This window comes from Dermochelys coriacea, chromosome 6 (assembly GCF_009764565.3).
Source record: "Dermochelys coriacea isolate rDerCor1 chromosome 6, rDerCor1.pri.v4, whole genome shotgun sequence".
Classification (NCBI taxonomy): domain Eukaryota; kingdom Metazoa; phylum Chordata; order Testudines; family Dermochelyidae; genus Dermochelys; species Dermochelys coriacea.
The window spans coordinates 95,169,355-95,187,616 of NC_050073.1; the positions used below are offsets into that span (position 1 = coordinate 95,169,355).

General features: G+C 46.3%; 1 protein-coding gene across 3 annotated transcripts in view; it reads left to right on the plus strand.

Moving 5' to 3' along the window:
• Nucleotides 1-18,262, plus strand: part of SPATA7 (spermatogenesis associated 7) — an 85,514-nt gene that overhangs the window by 996 nt on the left and 66,256 nt on the right. The gene's annotated exons all lie outside the window — the stretch shown is intronic.

The window sequence follows — 18,262 nt, forward strand, 5'->3', positions numbered from 1 at the left end:
AACCCAGTTATACTTTTGGCCTCCACAACATCCCCTGGCAATGAGTTCCACAGGTTGACTGTAAAAAGAAAAGGAGTACTTGTGGCACCTTAGAGACTAACAAATTTATTAGAGCATAAGCTTTCGTGAGCTACAGCTCAATGCATCCGATGAAGTGGGCTGTAGCTCACGAAAGCTTATGCTCTAATAAATTTGTTAGTCTCTAAGGTGCCACAAGTACTCCTTTTCTTTTTGCGAATACAGACTAACACGGCTGCTACTCTGAAACCTGTCATTATGACAGGTTGACTGTGTATTGCGTGAAGCTTTACTTCCTTTTTTTTTTTTAAACTGCTGCCTATTAATTTCATTGGGTGACCCCTGGTTCTTGTGTTTTGTGAAGGGAACAATAGCATTTCCTTATTCACTTTCTCCACACCATTCATAATTTTATTGTTCTGATACCTCTATCATATCCTACCCTTTAGTTGCCTCTTGTCCAGGCTGAACAGTCCCAGTCTTTATAATCTCTCCTCATATGAAGCTGTTCCATACCCCTAATCATTTTTGTTGCCATTCTCTCTACCTTTTCCTATTCTAATCTATCTTTTTGTGTGGGGGTGACCAGCACTGTGTGATTTATATAGTGACATTATGATATTTTCAGTTTACAGTAAACACTCATTAGTAGCAACATATTGGTGCCCTTTTTTTATGTTGCTCCTAAGCATCTGTTGCTGTTATGGGGAGTGTCATCTGATCGAAGGCATATGAAGAGTAAAGGATGTTTTGGAAGGGGAGGGGCAGCCACTTTCTTTGGGGCAAGGTGAGGATGGAGTGGGGAACACCAAGTTTGGCAGGGGAACCCTGGATTTGGCAGAGGAGCCCCCATTCACAAAATGGCTGAGTGAGCTCAGCTGCTGCAGACTTCATGTTCCATCTTGGTGAGGGATGTATGGCTGGGGAGGGCACCATGCACAGTCTGTGGGGGTGGGAGGGGTTGGCTCTTAGCACTGACACGGGAGGGGGAAGGGGATAGATCAGAGCCCTGGAGAGGGGGATCCCCCACTCCAAAACAGCACACCCACACCCTGCCGCCAGCATCCAAGATGGAGGGGATAGCTCAGTGCATGGGGGTCCCTGACGCTCCCCCAACCTCCTGCAAGCCAGATACTGAGGAAGGGAGGAGACGACCTTCCAGCTGCGCTTCTTCTGCTCCCCTGACCCCCCCTCCCCCCGCAAATGCCCCCTACATATGCTTTCTACACAGGCTCTGTCAGGCAGGGCAAGTGGACGGGGCTGTGCCTCTGAGTCATAGAATAGAATATCAGGGTTGGAAGGGACCCCAGAAGGTCATCTAGTCCAACCCCCGAAGCTGCACTGAAGAGCCAGGGGCAGGAGGGAAGTGGAAAGATGCACCCTGTGAGTACTGGCCCCCTGCTGGACAGGGCCCCCTGCTCACTCTAGCCCTTGAGCTCTGCCCCATCTGCTTTCTCTATGCAGGCAGGGCAAGTGGATGGGGTTGTGTGTCCTGGAGCTGTGCTGAAGATCCAGAATTGGGAGGGGAGTGGAAAGATGAAGGTTTTTTTGGGGGGAGGTAATGCCTCTAAGTGTCGTCCCCCCCCAAATCTCTGCCCCTGGATGTGATGTCACAACTGTTACTCTTCCGTAGCAGCTATGTTGCTGTTACCAAGTAGTAGGGGAAATGTTCATAAGTGGTGGTTGCCACTGCACATTCAGCGGATGTTTTTGAGTACTATCCATAAAATGACATCTCTTTCTTGCATGGTAACAGCTAATTTAGACTCCCATCATTTTGTACGTACAACTGGGATTATGTTTTCCAATGTGCATTGCTTTGCATTTATCAACAGTGAATTTCATCTGCCATTTTGGTCCCCAGGCACCCAGTTCTGTGACATCCCTTTGTACCTCTTTGCAGTCTGCTTTGGACTTCACTATCTTTAGTAGTTTTGTATTCCCTGCAAATTTTGCCACCTCACAGCTACCCCTTTTTCCAGATCGTTTGTAAATATGTTGAACAGCACTGGTCCCAGTACAGATCTCCCTGCTATTTATGTCCGTGCATTTTGAAATCTGACTGTTTATTCCTACCCTTTGCTTCCTGTCTTTTAACCAGCTACTAATCCATGAGAGGACCTTGCCTCTTATCCCATGACAACTTACTTAGCTTTTGACCAGATCCCTCACCTAAGACTGTTACGCATTCTCAAAGTCCACGTACACTATATCCACTCAATCACCCTTGTCCACGTGTGTGTCCCCAATAATTCTAGTAGGTTGGGGAAGCATGACTTCCTTTTACAAAAGCTGTGTGGACTCTTCTCCAACAAATCATGTTCATTTATGTGTCTATTAATTCTGTTCTTTACTACAGTTTCAAACACTGTCTGGTTCAGAAGTTAGACTTACCAGTCTGTAATTGCCAGGATCGCCTCTGGAACTTTTTTAAAAAAAATGGCATTACATTAGCTATCTCCAGTCATTTAGTACAGAATCTGATTTAAGTGATGGTTATGTATCAATTAGTTCTGCAATTTCATATTTGAGTTCCTTCAGAACTCTTGGGTGAATGCCATCTGGTCTTGGAGATTTATTACTGTTTAATCTATCAATTTGTTGCAAAACCTCCTGTATGGATACGTCAGTCTGGGACAGCTCCTCGGATTTGTCACCTAAAAAGAATGACTCAGGTGTGGGAATCTTCCTCATGTCCTCTGCAATAAAAACTGATGCAAAGATTTCATTTAGCTTTTCTGCAACAACCTTGTCTTCCTTGAGTACTCCTTTAGCACCTTAATCATCCAGTGGCCCCACTGATTTTTTTTGGCAGGCTTCCTGCATCTGAAGTACTTAAACAAATTGCTGTTAGTTTGTGTCTTTTGCTAGTTTCTCTTCAAATTCTTTTTTGGCCTGCCTAATTATACTTTTACACTTAACTTGCCAGAGTTTATGCTCCTTTCTGTTTTCCTATCTGTTCTTTGTCACCTTCGATCCTCTTTTTATTAGGATAGAGAATCCCCAGAAATAAATCCTTCTCTAAGGGATGTCCGTCCAAACCATTTGGTCCTCCACACTCGTCGGCTTTCCCCCAGCCTTAAGTTTAAAAACTTCTTTACAACCTTTTTAATTTTACATGCCAGCAGTCTGATTCTGTTTTGGTTTAGGTGGAGCCCATCCTCCTGTATAGGTTCCTCTTTTCCCAAAAGATAGGGTGACCATATTTTTCAAAGAGAAAATGGGACGCCCCCCCTTGCTGTTGCCAGTTGCTGGAACCCTGCCCCCACCCTGTGCCAGGCTGTTGCCCTGTCGCTGGAACCCTGTAGGGGGTCCACATGCTGGACTTCTGCTTTCCCCTACCCAGCACCATCTCTGCTCGCCCCCTCCACACCCAACTTTTTTTTACCAAAGTGGTCATTTGTCCTATTTGCTCTTGTCAACTGAGCAAGTGCAAATGGGACAAATGCTTCCTGTGGGGAGGGAAGGGGGAGGAGTTGGGACAGCTGAGACAGAGCTTAAAAAAGGCACTCTCCGGGCCAAAATGGGATGTTTGGTCACCCTATCAAAAGGTTGCCCAGTTACTAAAATGCTCCTCCTTACACCATTATCTCATCCACATGCTGACACCTGCAGTTCTGCCTGTCAGAATGGCCTTGCACGTGGAACTGGAAGAATTTCAGAGAATGATATGGAGGTCCTGGACTTTAATCTCTTACCACACAGCCTAAATTTGGTCTCCAGGATCTCTCTCCTTCCTTTCCTTATGTCATTGGTACCTACATGTACTACAATCACCAGCTTTTCCCCAGCAATGCATGCAAGTCTCTCTAGCTGTCTTGAGAAATCTGCTACCTTCACATCTGGCAGGGAATTCACCATGTGGTTCTTCCTGTGATCACAAACCCAACTATGTATATTTCTAATAATTGAATCCCCCATTACTATTATTTGTCTCTTCCCAATAACTAGGGTCCGGTCCCCTCCCCTGGAAAAATATACTCAGTGCTAGATGATATCCTCAGTTGCAGAAGGGTCCCAACTGAGGGATTGTTGCCCTCCAGTTCAGTTTGACGTTTTCCCAAGACTAGCATCCTCTTTAATAGCACAGAGGCTGTCAGACAGTGGGTGGGACGGCTGTGTCTTGGAAAGTTTTGTCTATGTACCTCTGTCTCCCTTAGCTCCCATCATGCATCAGTCCATCCAATCCGAGGGGGCAGCCCCATACGGGGAGAGCTGTCAGCATGCATCACTCAACCCTGATCCCATGGGCAACTCCCTTGGAGGAGAGCTCAGAGTGTACCACTCCACCTTAATCCCAGAGAGCAGCCCCCTGGGAGAAGGCTACCAGTATACCTTGCTCCACCCTGATCCCATGGCACAGCCCCATAGGCAGAGAGCTCCAGCATACCACACCCTAATGTGATTTCATGGAGCTGAAGCATGTTGAAGGGAGTCTGCCAGCTTGAATTCCAGTCAGTATCAAAACTGAAGTTAAAAGTAGTTTCAGATAATACTATACTTGCCCATGAATCCCTTGTCAATTTTTTACCTTTTCAATCACATTTTCCAATTTTTTTAAATGTCACAAAGGTCCACATGGATCAGATTGCAAAACAGAGACCCTAGTGACTGCAATGCATACAAGCTGCTAATGAAATGAAGCATTATGTGTGTGCTTAACTTTATGCACTGTGATTAGTTAAGTTGACTGCAAAGGGACTACATCAGTATATAAAATTAAGTATGCACATAAGTCTTTGCAGGATCAGGGCCTTAGAAAATCTGCTTTATAATAATAAATGTACATGTGTTTAATGATAAAGACTTGAGTTTCTCACTAATAACCACAGTTTTCAGGGTTCAGACTCAGGGTATTTGAAATTGACAATTTTGTTTATGGTGGAAATAAAAATATAACTTGGATTCTGATTCAGTTTTCTTGGTTGAGGTTTTTGGACAAGTTCTAATTTAGAAATAAAAGGCTTTAGAGATTTAAAAATTTTTTGCATGGATTTAATCCTTTGTGACCTGATCCTGCAAACACTAATGCACACATGTAACTTTACTTCCGAGAATAGTCCCATTGGCATATATGGAACAAAAAAAGGAGTAAAGTTAAACACATCTGTGTTTACAGGATCAGGCCCTAGCCATTTTTAAAATGCTCAAGATATTTTTATGTCTAAAACATGTGCTAATTTCCTAGCCATGTTGTGACAATTGTATAATGAGGGTAGTACTAAACCATGGCTGCTACACTATTCAGCACCATGCTGAAGTGCCATAGTGAGATACAAGTTCAAGTCAACAGGGATGACATTACATTATCATGCAGTAGATCAGTGGTGTCACTTCAAATCTGTGGTGACACTGACAAGATGTTCTCTGCAGATATTGTTTTGCCATCAAAACCAGAGTTTTAATACGAGTTTTAATACTTAGAAAAATGAAATTTGGTGCAGAAAAATACTATCTGTGCCCAAGATTTTTAGTATTACATTCTCTATAAAGTATTCTCAAAATGTTTTACCTGCAGATTACTCACTCAATATAAAGAAGATCCACTTACAGGCTCACTTGCTTCCCAAATCCTCCTCCATCTCTTACTATTGATTCTCAAAATATCTTTTCTGTGGTCCCAAAAGGATTCTGTGGGGTTCTGCTTGTCCAGAGCTTCAACTGAGACTAGTAGTCTGTAAGATTTAGTCTTCCATCTGTGCAGTGGTATTTCCATGAGTTACTCCTGCCAGTGGGAGTGTAAAATACTTCATTTATTCACAAGTAACACCGGCTCTTTCAATTTCTTCCTTCAGCATAGATACTGCTCTGATCTAACTGAGCTGGAAGGGCATTCCAAGTATTTACATTCAAATATGACCACTTGTGCATTTCTCTGTATAACACTTTGATAACAAATAGGTTTTAAACTGGAGCAGGATATAAACTGGAGCAGGATAATCGTATCCTAGGACTAGTCCAAGTTTTGGAGGCAATTTTGATTTCTGAAAATGTTCATTGGCCAGTAAGCGCAGTGGAAGAATAATGAATCAGTGATGTCTCAGGGGAAAAAAGCAGTTAGAGGCTTAGAAGAAATGTTTGAAAGATAAAGCCATACTTTAGACATGGTCAGGAGAGAGTTTCCCATTTTGGGGGCAACTCTACCTTAGGCTTCTATTCAGCAAAACACTTACAAGTGTATTTAATCATGTGAGTAATCCAATCCCAATGCAGCAAAGCACCTAAATTTGTGCTAAAATTAAAGTATGAGTAGTTCCATTGAATTTCAAAGACACTACTAGGGAGACAAGGTGGGTGAGCCAATATCTTTCAATGGAAACAAAAAAAAAACCTGACAAGTCTAAAGTTAAACATGTGCTTAAGTGCTTTTTGAATTGGGGATCTAAATTATCAACCATATCTGCCATTTCCTATTCAGCTGTTGTGGCAGAGCTCCAACCTTGTCCCCATGGGTCCCATGCTTCCAGGTGGTTTATGCTAGCTTGAGAGGTTCACTGCAACCCTCCACATAGCCCTTCTCTCTCTAGATCCAGGGGTACAGTCTACTGAGCCCTTTTCATCATAAGCCAACAGTGGAGGTTGGTGAGAGAATTCCTATAGTCTCTGTTGCTCCTACAGCCTCATGCCAAAACAATTTAGCCTCTTGTCCTGACAGGGGCCTGCTTTCCCCTCTCAGGAGGTGTTTCTATAGTGGTGGGAACCTGGGCCCACCCTCTTCTCCAGGTTCTAGCCCAGGAACCCCAACAGTAACAGCTGTTGGCAGCCAACCTTTTACTGCCAGAGTTGCCTCATTTCCCCTACATTCTTCTCCACAGCTCTCCCACACCAATGACTCGAGGGTGTCTTCATTAACCAGCCCTTCAGCCACACTTCTCTCCTCTGGCTCCTTCTGCCTGAGTGGAATGAGCCCTTTTATATTATCAGAGGGGCTTAATTAGAGTCAGGTGGTCACATTAGCTTAATGGCCTCACCTGATTCTTTGCAGGTTAATTGGAGTCAGTTATTCTCATTAGCTTGGAGCAGCCCTTGCTCTGGTCAGTCAGGGAACAGAAAACTGTTAATCCAGTGGCCAGTATATCTGCTTTCTGCTACTGTGCTGTACCCAACTGGCCTGGGTCTATCACAATGTGCATTTCCTAAACTGCAGTGATCCTGGGCTGCTTCAACTCTGTTGTGGGTTAAGAGTACATCCAAGTCAGTGGAGGAGTGTTGATGCAGTGAGAACCAGTGCAAGTGCTCATTTAGGACTGAATCCTGTAAAGTGCTTTTTACTCTCTACTCTTACTGAATTGCAGACATTTAGCACCTCATTGAATCAGGCCTCCAGGTAATGTGCCAGTCACTAGCATGCTAGTGTATACTACGGGGCCTAGTCTACACCTAAAACTTAGGTCAACCTAGTTACATTGCTCAGAGATGTGAAAAATTTATATGCCTGGGAAACATAGTTAAGCTAACCTAAGGCCTGATGCAGACACCACTAGGTCGATGGAAGAAATCTTCTGTCTACCTAGCTACCACTTCTTGGGGAGGGTTGGGGGTAAGAGTGGATTAAAGTGATTGGAAAAACCTTTCTGTTGGTGTAGCAGGCATCACCAGGCTTGTCTATGCTTAAAACGCTACAGCGGCACCACTCAGTATAGACATTGCCTACACTGACAGGAAGAGTTCTTCTGTCGGTGTTGGTAATCCATCTCTCTGAGGCTATGACTATACAAGCACTTTTGTCGTATAATTTATGTGTTTCAGGGATGTGAAAATAAAAACCCTTTGAGCAACGTAAGTTACACCAACAGAAGCATCGGTGTGGACAGCACTGTGTCAGCGGGAGCCAATCTCCTGCTGAAATAGCTACCACCACTCATTGGAGGTGGTTTAATTAGGTCGATGGGAGAGCTCTCTCCTGTCTGTATTCAGTAGCTACATTGGTACAGCTGTGCCACTGTAAACTTGCTAGTGTAGACGTGACCTGAAAAGCTGACAGAAAAATGCTTTCGTTGACCTAGTGCTGTCTACACAGAGACTTAGATCGTCTTAACTGCGTCATTCAAGGGTGTGGATTTTTCACACTCCTGAGTGATGTAGTTATGCTGACCTAATTTTCTAATGTAGATCAGACCTACACTACATGCTACAGTGGCAAAGCTGCAGTGCCGTAGCTGTGCCACTGTAGGATCTGTAGTGTAAAGAAGCTGCTATTGTATTAGGCTGTGCCTAAACTGAAAATGCTACAGGATAGACTCTCACTACAATGACGGGAGGGGTTCTTCCTGATGACTTAGCGCTGTCTGCATCGGGGGTTAGGTCAGCATAACTACGTTTCTGAGGTTTGGCTTTCTCACATCCGTGAGAGACGTAGCTGTGCCAATGTAAGTTTTCATTGTAGACCAGCCCTTAGTGCTCCTATACATTGAGGTAGTAGTGACAGTCCTGTAGAGCAGTAAAAAGAATGATTACGATTTACTGATGCTTGTGTTCCTGAGGGTATGTCTACACTGACAGAGTTACAGCACCAGCAGGTACAGTGCTGTTCAGAGAGCACTGAAAGGCAACCACTGTTGTGTGTTCACACTGTCAGCTGCCTGAGCAATAGCGTGTTCACACTTGCGGTGCTTGCAGCAGTATTCGGAGTGGTGCAGTCTGTGCAGCTATCCCACAGAGCACCTCTTCCTCTTAGAATCATAGAATCATAGAATATCAGGGTTGGAAGGGACCTCAGGAGATCATCTAGTCCAACCCCCTGCTCAAAGCAGGACCAATCCCCAATTTTTGCCCCAAATGGCCCCCTCAGGGATTGAACTCACAACCCTGGGTTTAGCAAGCTAATGCTCAAACCACTGAGCTATCCCTCCCCCTGCCACTAAGAGTTGTGGGAAGGCAGAGGGGGCCCCGAGGCATCCTGGGTCCTGTCCCATTGCCGTGTGATGCACTGCTTCGCATCCCAGCAATGCCTGTGCTTCCGTCCACATTTGGCGCCATCTTTCAGTGGTTTGTGTACTGCACGCACTGCCTCTTCGGTCTGCAGGAATGAATCCCACACTGTTGACCAATATGCTGCTCGCTCTGACTAACACGTCATGAGTGGCAGTGGAGTTATTCCTTAAACTACAAAGGCAAGAGGAGTTTGACATTGATCTCGCCATGTGTAGTAGCTGTGACATGAGATTGCTTGTGGAATTCATGGAGGTGCTGACCACAGTGGAATGCCACTTTTGGGCTCGGGAAACAAGCACTGAGTGGTGGGATCACATCGTCATGCACATCTGGGATGATGAGTAGTGACTGCAGAACTTCTGCATGAGGAAAGCCGCATTCATGGGACTGTGTGATGAGCTCACTCCAGCCCTGCGGCACAAGGACATGAGAATGAGAGCTGCCCTGTCGTTGGAAAAGCGCATGGCGATTGCACTGTGAAAGCTGGCTACTCCAGACTGCTACTGATCGGTTGCTAAATAGCTCAGAGTGGGAAAGTTGACTGTTGGACGTGTACTGACGGAAGAGTGCAAGGCCATTAATCACATCCTGCTCCGAAAGACCATGACTCTGGGCAACATGCGTGACATTGTGGATGGCTTTGCACAAATGGGCTGCCCTAACTGCAGAAGGGGCGATAGATGGCATGCATATTCCAATTCTGGCATCAGACCACCTAGCCACCGAGTACACTGATTGGAAGGGGTATTTCTCTATGGTTCTCCAGGTGCTTGTGGATCACTGTGAACGTTTCACGGACATTAACGCAGGCTGGTCCGGAAAGGTGCATGATTCACGCATCTTTCAGAACACTGGCCTGTTCAAGAAGCTGCAAGCAGGAACTTTCTTCCCGGATCAGAAGATCACCATAGGGAAGTCAGAAAGGCCCATTGTGATCCTGGGAGACCCTACCTACCCCTTAATGCCATGGTTTATGAAGCCATACACAGGGAACCTTGACAGCAGCAAGGAGTGGTTCAACAAAAGGCTGAGCAAGTGCAGAATGACTGTTGCGTGTGCTTGTAGCCATTTAAAGTCCCGCAGGTGCTGCCTATATGGGAGGCTGGCCTGGCTGATGACAATATTCCTATGCTAATAGCTGCATGCTATACGCTGCATAATAGTTGTGAAGGGAAGGATGAAAGCTTCACTCAGGGCTGGAATGCTGAGGCTCAGCTCCTGGAGGCAGAATTTGAACAGCCAGAGACTAGGGCTATTAGGGGGTGCAGCGCGGGGTCATAAGGATCAGGGATGCCTTGAGGCAGCAATTTGAAGATGAAAGCCACTAATATTTTGTTGCTGTGCTCGGGAGTGCAATGCTTGTAATACTAGGAGATGATTAAGATTGGTGCATGTGATGCACTGTGAAGGTTTAAGAAATTGCCTCTTGCTTTGCAGGGCTCTGTTTGCTTTTAATTATTGGAATAAAGATTGCTTTCAAACCAAAACAATTCTCTTATTAAAAAACAACCACCAGAGAAGAGAGAGAAACAGAAAAACACATCAGCACTGTGGGGAATGGGGGAAGGAAGGGTCCCAGGAGGAGTGGGGGTCCCGGGACAGTTAAAGATTTGTGTATGTCCAGGTATCATATGCAACCTTGTCCTTTGGGGTACTGTGCAGCAGGTACTGTACTTCAGTAGGGCTAAACTGCAGAGGGATGGGTGCTGAGTGCAGTGGATATTGAGAGTCTGCAGCGCTGGACTGTGATGGGGAAGGAGTGGAATGAAGCGGGTACAGACTGGAGCCAGGAAGTTGATAAGAGTGTATTGATGGTGTCTGTGGGGGCGCATGAGAAAGAGTTTTGTGACAGCGGCTGCCGGGGAGGGCGGATGCGGAGCTGCTCGGTTTGCAATGCTCGTAGTGCCTGAAGCGTGTCCACTTGGCACTCCATAATATTTAAGAGCCACTCTGTGGCTTCGTTCCAGCATGCCATGTTCTCCTTTCGGTCCCTCTTCTCACTGTCCCACCACTCCTTCAGTTCTTGTTTTTCGGCTGCAGAGTGCATCATGACATCACGCAGAAAGTCCTCTTTAGTTCTTCGTGGCCGCTTTCTAATTCTGCGCAGCTGTTCAGCCGGCGATAACAAAGAGGGAGGCTGGGCTCCAAAGGTCATATCTGTGAATCCAAAACGCAACATTTTACAGAATCAGTATTGTTTGCAACACACGCACCACTGATTCAGTGATTTAAAACACAGCCACTATTCACATATCTGTCACTAACTGGCTGACCCCAGGCAAGCACACATGAGCCACAAGACCCTAAAAACGGTGAGTAACCACAGGGGCAGGGGAAATCAGTGTTCCAGGACTGTACTGTACACTTGGCATGTGGCTCTTGGGGAGAGCCAGCACTGTAGGGGGGGCCTTATAACCATTCCTGTCCCCACATTTTCCACAGGCTGTGTTCATTATGGAAGAAATCTCGGGGCTGAGGGTGAGCAGGGAATCAAGGGAGGGTCTTCTCCAAGACTACACCTTCCGCCCTGGCCCTTATGCAGCTCTCCTCTGTGCAGCAATGGTATCCATCCCCCTGCCCCTCGGTGACAGCAGAGTGATGTGGGAGCGTTACCCTTCATGGGGCAAGAAACAAAGCAGCTCTGCCAAAGAACCTGTGGCAGCAGATTGCCCAGTATCTCCATGAGAGTTTTGTGGAGATATCTGAGGCAGATTCCCGTGAAGTGAGGGAGTCAATCAGCACCCTGTTCCGCCACTCAGACTAGGCATGCAGTTGTATGGGCATCATACAGACACAAGCCTGATTTCTGCAACCGTCCTGCCCCCAACAACTCGCTTCAGCAATTCCCCAAATTAAAGCCACTTACCAGGGGCCTTCTCTCCTGTTTGCACTTCGCCAAGCTCCGACAGCTGTGACTGGCTAGCCTCCTCCGGCGTAGAGAAGAGCTCCTGGCTGCATGCATCTCTGACCTATGAGTCGTCCTGTGGCTCTGGGTCCCCCTCCTCCTCCACATCCTCTTCCAAGATTTCCTCTTCCTGGCTCGGTCCACTCTCGACTGGCACATGAGCTACCGAAGTATCCACAATGGCCTTTGCAGTGGAGGTGGGGTCGCCACCACATATTGCATCCAGCTTTTTGTAGAACCGGCAGCTCGTGGGTGCAGCACTGGAGCGGCAGTTTGCCTCCCGCGCCTTGTGGTAGGTGTTCCGGAGCTCCTTCACTTTGACCCTGCACTGCAATGTGTCCTGGTCTTGGCCCCTTTCTGTCATACATTGTGAAATCTGTCTGTAGGTATCAAAATTCCTACAGCTGGAGCGCAGCTGGGACTGGACAGCCTCCTCTCCCCAAATGCAGATGAGGTCCAGCAGCTCGGCATTGCTGCAAGCGGGGGATCACCTGGTGCGTGGAGCAGGCATGGTCACCTGGAAAGATGCACTGAGACCTCTGCATGCGTCATTGAGCAAACAGGAAGGGGACTTTCAAAATTCCAAAGGAATTTACGGGGTGGGGCTCACGGTTGGTCACCTGAGGGCAGGGCAGTAGAGTTCAAACCGATGACCAGAGAGGTGAGAAGAGGCATTGTGGGACACCTCCCAGAGGCCAATCACAGCACTGTAATCGACCAGGGTGTCTACACTGGCACCACGGTGCTGTAGCCCTGATGCAAATAGCCTTACAACTCTCATTTTTTCAGCACTGTGAGTTTCTGTGCACAGTGGCTTGGCAGTGTGTACACCTCAGGAGTCACACCGTAGAAAGCTGCTTTACTGCGCAGAAACTTGTTAGTGTAGACAAGACCTAAGGGCTAGTCTACACTGGCAAGTTTCTGCACAGTAAAGTAGCTTTTTACACTCAATCTGCAGATGCAGATGTGCAATTTTTACACTCACCCTGCCAAGCCACTTTGTGCGCAGAAACTCCTCAGTTCCAGTGCTGAAAAAAAACACCTTGACGAGAGTCGTAAGGCTATTTGCACAGAGGCTCCAGCGCTCTATTGCCAGTGTAGACACTTGTTTGCTTTCTGCGTTTTAATTGGCCTCTGGAGTTGTCCCATAATGCCTCAGGTGACTGCTCTGCTCATTGTTTTGAACTCAGCTGCCCTGGAGACATGCTCCCCTCTTCTTTCAAAGCACCATTTCTGACAGCCATTGTGCGCTGTGCTGATCTGCTCGGGGACACAAAGCAAACCATTAATGTGGAATGCTCGTGCTGTTAAACACAGAGGCATGTGTGTCTGTGTGTGTGTCCCCAGGGTGGGAGGCCGGGGCTGATGTCGGGGTTTCCCCCTGCCTCAGTAGTGGTTATTTCCTGCCGCTGTCTGAACCTACAAGACAGCACGCTGACACACTCTCTGTCCCACAAAACACACTGTCTCTCTCCCCCGCTTCATACACACACACACTCCCCCCCACACACACACTTCAGTTGAAAAGCAGCTGGTAATGTAGTAGGATGCCCATGGGACAATGGAATTGGGAAACCTGTATCATGTAACACTGTGCCTGCCCCATGAGGCATTGCAAACCCTTCCCAAAGCACCCTGCAGCCAGTTGCACAATAGGATAGTTACCACAATGCACTGCTGTCTTTGTCGTTGTAAGAGCTGCTAATGTGGATACGCTCCAGCATCACAAGGAGTACAGTGTGGACACGCAACAGCTATTTATTAATTCCAGCGTTTTAATAAAAGTAGTATAACTTGTGGTGCAGAAACTTGCCAGTGTAGACAAACCCTAAGATGCTTAGACCCACTGCTTTAAACATAGAACACAGCTACCCATTGAACTTTTCTGGGCATTCATATTCAGTTACCTTGAAAACTAATTTATTTTTTCCTATTTAGTTTCCGTTAATAAATAAACTACTGATTGACACAGCCAGCAGTTTCTGCAATTGTCGCAAAGCAAGAGTAATAGTGCTTCATCCATAACTTCCCCAGTCAGCAAACTGAAGCTTTTAATTAGGAAAAAAATTGTAATGAATTTTTTCAAGATTTGCTGATTTCATATAAAAAAAGACTCTTTCGGTGTCCTTTTGTTTGAGTCAGTTTAACACAGGGGTGGGCAAACTTTTTGGCCTGAGGGCCGCATCAGTTTTCTGAAACTGTATGGCGGGCCGGTTAGGGGAGGCTGTGCCTCCCCGAACAGCCAGGCGTGGCACAGCACCCACCCCCTATCCGACTCCCCCTGCTTCTCACCCCATAACAGGTCCCCTAGGACTCCTGCCCCATAACCCCTCCTGTTCCCTGACGGCCCCCTGGGACCCCTGCCCCATCCACACACATCCCCTGCTTTCTGTCCCCTGACCGCCCCTGGACCCTCCATACCTAACTGCCCCCCCGCCGCCCCATCCAACCCCTCTCCTTCCTGACTGTCCCCCCGCCCCCCCAGGACCCCATCCCATCCAACCACTCCCTGTCCCCTGACCTCCCCCAGAACCCTGACTGCCCCTTGCCGCCCCATCCAACCCCTCCTCTCATTCCTGACAGCCCCCCCCAGGATCCCTGCCCCCATTGAACCCCCCCATTCCCCTCCCCGGTCCCTGACCAACCCCCGAACTCCCCAGCCCTCTGTCCAACGCCTCCTGCTCCCTGCCCCTTGCCGTGCTGCCTGGAGCACCAGTGGCTGGCAGCGCAGTGGCATCACGACAGGCAGCCACGCCACACAGCACAGAGCACTGGGTCAGGCTGGGCTCTGCAGCTGCACTGCCCCAGGAGCTCACAGCCCTGCTGCCCAGAGCATTGTGCCATTGGCGCAGTTGAGCTGAGGCTGCAGGGGAGGGGGACAGTGGGAGAGGGGCCAGGAGCACAGGGGCCAGGCAGGAGGGTCACGCAGGCCATAGTTTGCCCACCTCTGGTTTAACACCAGGTTATTTCATTCTTCATATTACTTTCTAATCAATCAATCAATCAGTTAGGTTTTTTTGGGGTAGTGTTATTTTCCTTTTTGTTTGGGATTTTTTTAACTGTAAAACATAAATATCTTTCAGTTTGTTCATTTTACATTGTTTATGCAACGTGTTAGTAGGTTATTTGTCCTGGAGCACTGAGAGAACTAGCTCACTGTTGGGCATTAGTAGTAGATGTAAAGAAAAGCTTCCTGCATGTAATTCAGCATGCCTATTAATAGTACCTATCTAGTTAATGGATTATATAACGTTACCATGGTATATATGGCAGACACTGATATCTGTTGTAGGAAGCACATCATTTTCATAACATTCCAGTTTTACATCCAATGTAGTTGATTACATGCAAAATTCAAATACAGCAAATTGAAATTTCATTTTAAATGCATATTATTGAACTTTTTTGGTATTGAATATGTTTTATTCAGAAAGTCTAGGAAATTACAAGAACTCTCATCTGGCAAACACCACTCATCTCATATTAAATTATAAAGTTAACTGCATTAAAGTCAGATTAATGACCAAATCTTTGTCACATCAAAGTCAATGGGAGTTTTGTCACTGACTTCACTGAGACCAGAATTTGGTCCAGTATGCTTGTATTCAGTTTGCATAAAAAGAAAAAATCATAGTTAAGACCACTAGGTGCTCAATTTTGCCTTTGATTTTAAAAATAGCTTCAAAAGTAGCTTCAAAAGTAGGTGCAGGCTCTTTTCACTTTGCATCCCATATGACAGCCACAAACAAGTCTAATACCTAATTTTCAAATGAAATTGAGCTTTTTCAAAGCTGTCATTGCATCTGGCTGACTCTTAAAGTGAATGACTACAAAATGGCATGTAGGAGTTGAATAATCCCTCAGGAGACCACAAAACCTTGCAGACTTCTTCCATGCATGTGCCCCATGTTTTTCTAAATGATGAAGTGAAATCATCATGCTAATATAAGTAGAAGTGGTAAACTCCTGGGCTGACATCTTGCTTATTAAGGCCATGTCTACACTACCACTTACGTTAGCAAAACTTTTGTCTCTCAGGGGTGTGAAAAAACATCCTCTCTGAGCAACATAAATTTTGCCAGCATAAGCGCTCTTGTGCATTGCACTGTGTCAGTGGGAGAGCGTCTCATGCCTACATAGCTACTGCCACTCATTGAGCTGGTTTTATTTTGTCGACTGAAGAACTCTCTCCCCTCAGCGTTATGTGAGCTCTCTTACAGCGGCACAGCTGTACTGATACAGCTGTGCCACTGTAAGCTCGTAAGTGTAGACATGGCCTAAGTTTCAGGACAATACAGATTTTCGTGGGCAATTTATAAATCCTATTATAGGGCCTGAGTTTGAAATGCTGACAGACCCTTAATTATTGTAGCAGTCAGATATACGTTACTCTGTCCCTTCAGCATTCCTTCTCAAAAACAGACTCCGAGACAAATTCTTTCCACTTTATTCACGCAAGTAGTTCTATTGAAGACCTTGGGATCGGGAATGTGAAGGTTCAGCCCTAGGTTTGTGAGGTCCTGTGCAAGATGCTTGAGAAGAGGTTGGATTGGTCTGTTAGAATTCTGTAATCTCTCTTTCATACAGGAGGTAGAAGGAAAGGATTTCAACAGCTGGTAGATGACGATGGATCAGGGGGATGGAGAAGACCTGGGGTCCATATTTATCTTTCAAGGTTGTGAAGGGAGTCATTGAAGGTGGCTGTACTTGCCAAAATGAACACTAACAAAGATGCACTGCTCCCCTTCCCACTCCCATAAAGTACAGGGCCTTATCAGCCATTCAGTTAGCACATGGCTAGGATTAGCCTACAGTCTATGGGGAGAGTGTATACAAGTCTATATGCCTGCTCCCGTTCCTTGTCAGAAGTATCCCATAAAGCACTGTGCTATAATGACCACTTTGGAGCATTGCAGAAACCAATTAAAAAAATTCTGTCATATCCAAGGAACAAAGACCTAAATGTGCAGTTATAGGAAAGAAGAAGTGTCAGAAGGTTCAGTGGCAGGAAGGGGGATTTAAATCACTAAATTTTAAGAAAATGACTTAAATCGTGATGAAGTTTGTAAAAATAATTTGATAATCTGTGCTAATGCAACTTTAGATTTCAAAATGTAATTGTAGATGGGAATCATCCAGCGAGGGTGTCTCTGGAGGGATTCCACTAGGATCTTTATCCATGTTGTGGAAGGAAATATAAAATCATTTCTGGTAAAGTTTTCAGGTGACATAATAATTAGTGGAATGGCAAATAATAATTGTGGGGACAGGCAAGTTATGCAGAGTGATCTGGATTGCATGGTAAACTGGGCTCTCTTGAACAAATTTGCATTTTAATACAGCCAAATGAAAGGTCATATATACATCTTGGAATAAAGAATGTGGATCAAACATGGGGGCAGGGGGCCGTACTGTATTTTGGAAATCAGACATTCAGGAAAGAATGTAGGGGTCATTTTAGATTATCATCTGTACATTATTTCCGAGTGCACTGTGGTGGCTAAGGAAGCATATTAAATCTTTGGATAGGTAAACAGGGAAGTATCAAAAAGACGTAGGGATGTGTTATTTACCAGTGCATAGGCATTAATGAGACCATTACTGGAATATCATGTCTCGTACTGTGTCCCATTCTGGTTCCACTATTTGGAAATAATGCAGAAAAGAGCTTTGAGAATGATTTGCGGCCTGGAGAATCTGCCTTGCAGTAAGAGATTAAAGTAGCCCAGTCTATTTGATTTGTGCAAGACAAGGTTAAGAGGGAGTCTATCATGATGTATATAAGTATGTACCCGGGGAAAAGATTCTGATAATAAAGTGCTCTTTACTCTAGCAGACAAAGGCATAAGAAAATCCAATGGCTGGATGCTGAATCTAGATAACTTCAGACTGGAAATAAATTGTACATTTTTAACAGACCTGTGTTATACAGGAGATCAGACAGGATGATTGCTATGGTCCCTTCTGGCCTTAAAACTGCTGAAACAGAGAGTAGAGTTAATCATGGAAATAGGATTGCCAACTTTCTAATCACACAAAACCGAACACCCTTGCCCTGCCCCTTCCCTGAGGCCCCGCCCACCCCATCCCTTCTCTGAGGCCCCGCTCCCAGCTCACTCCATCCCCCCCTTCCTCCGTAGCTCGGTTTCCCCCATACTCACTCACTTTCACCGGGCTGGGGCAAAGGGTTGGGGTGCAGGAGGAGGTGAGGGCTCCGGATTGGGGTGCAGGCTCCGGGGTGGGGCTGGAGATGAGGGGTTTGGGTTGTGGATGGGGGCTCAGGGCTGGGGCAGGAGATTGGGGTACAGGAGGAGGAGGGGGAGTGGGGTGTGGGCTCTGGTTGGGCGGTATTTACCTCAGATGGCTCCCAGCCTGGTGGCTCAGCGGGGCTAAGGCAGGCTCCCT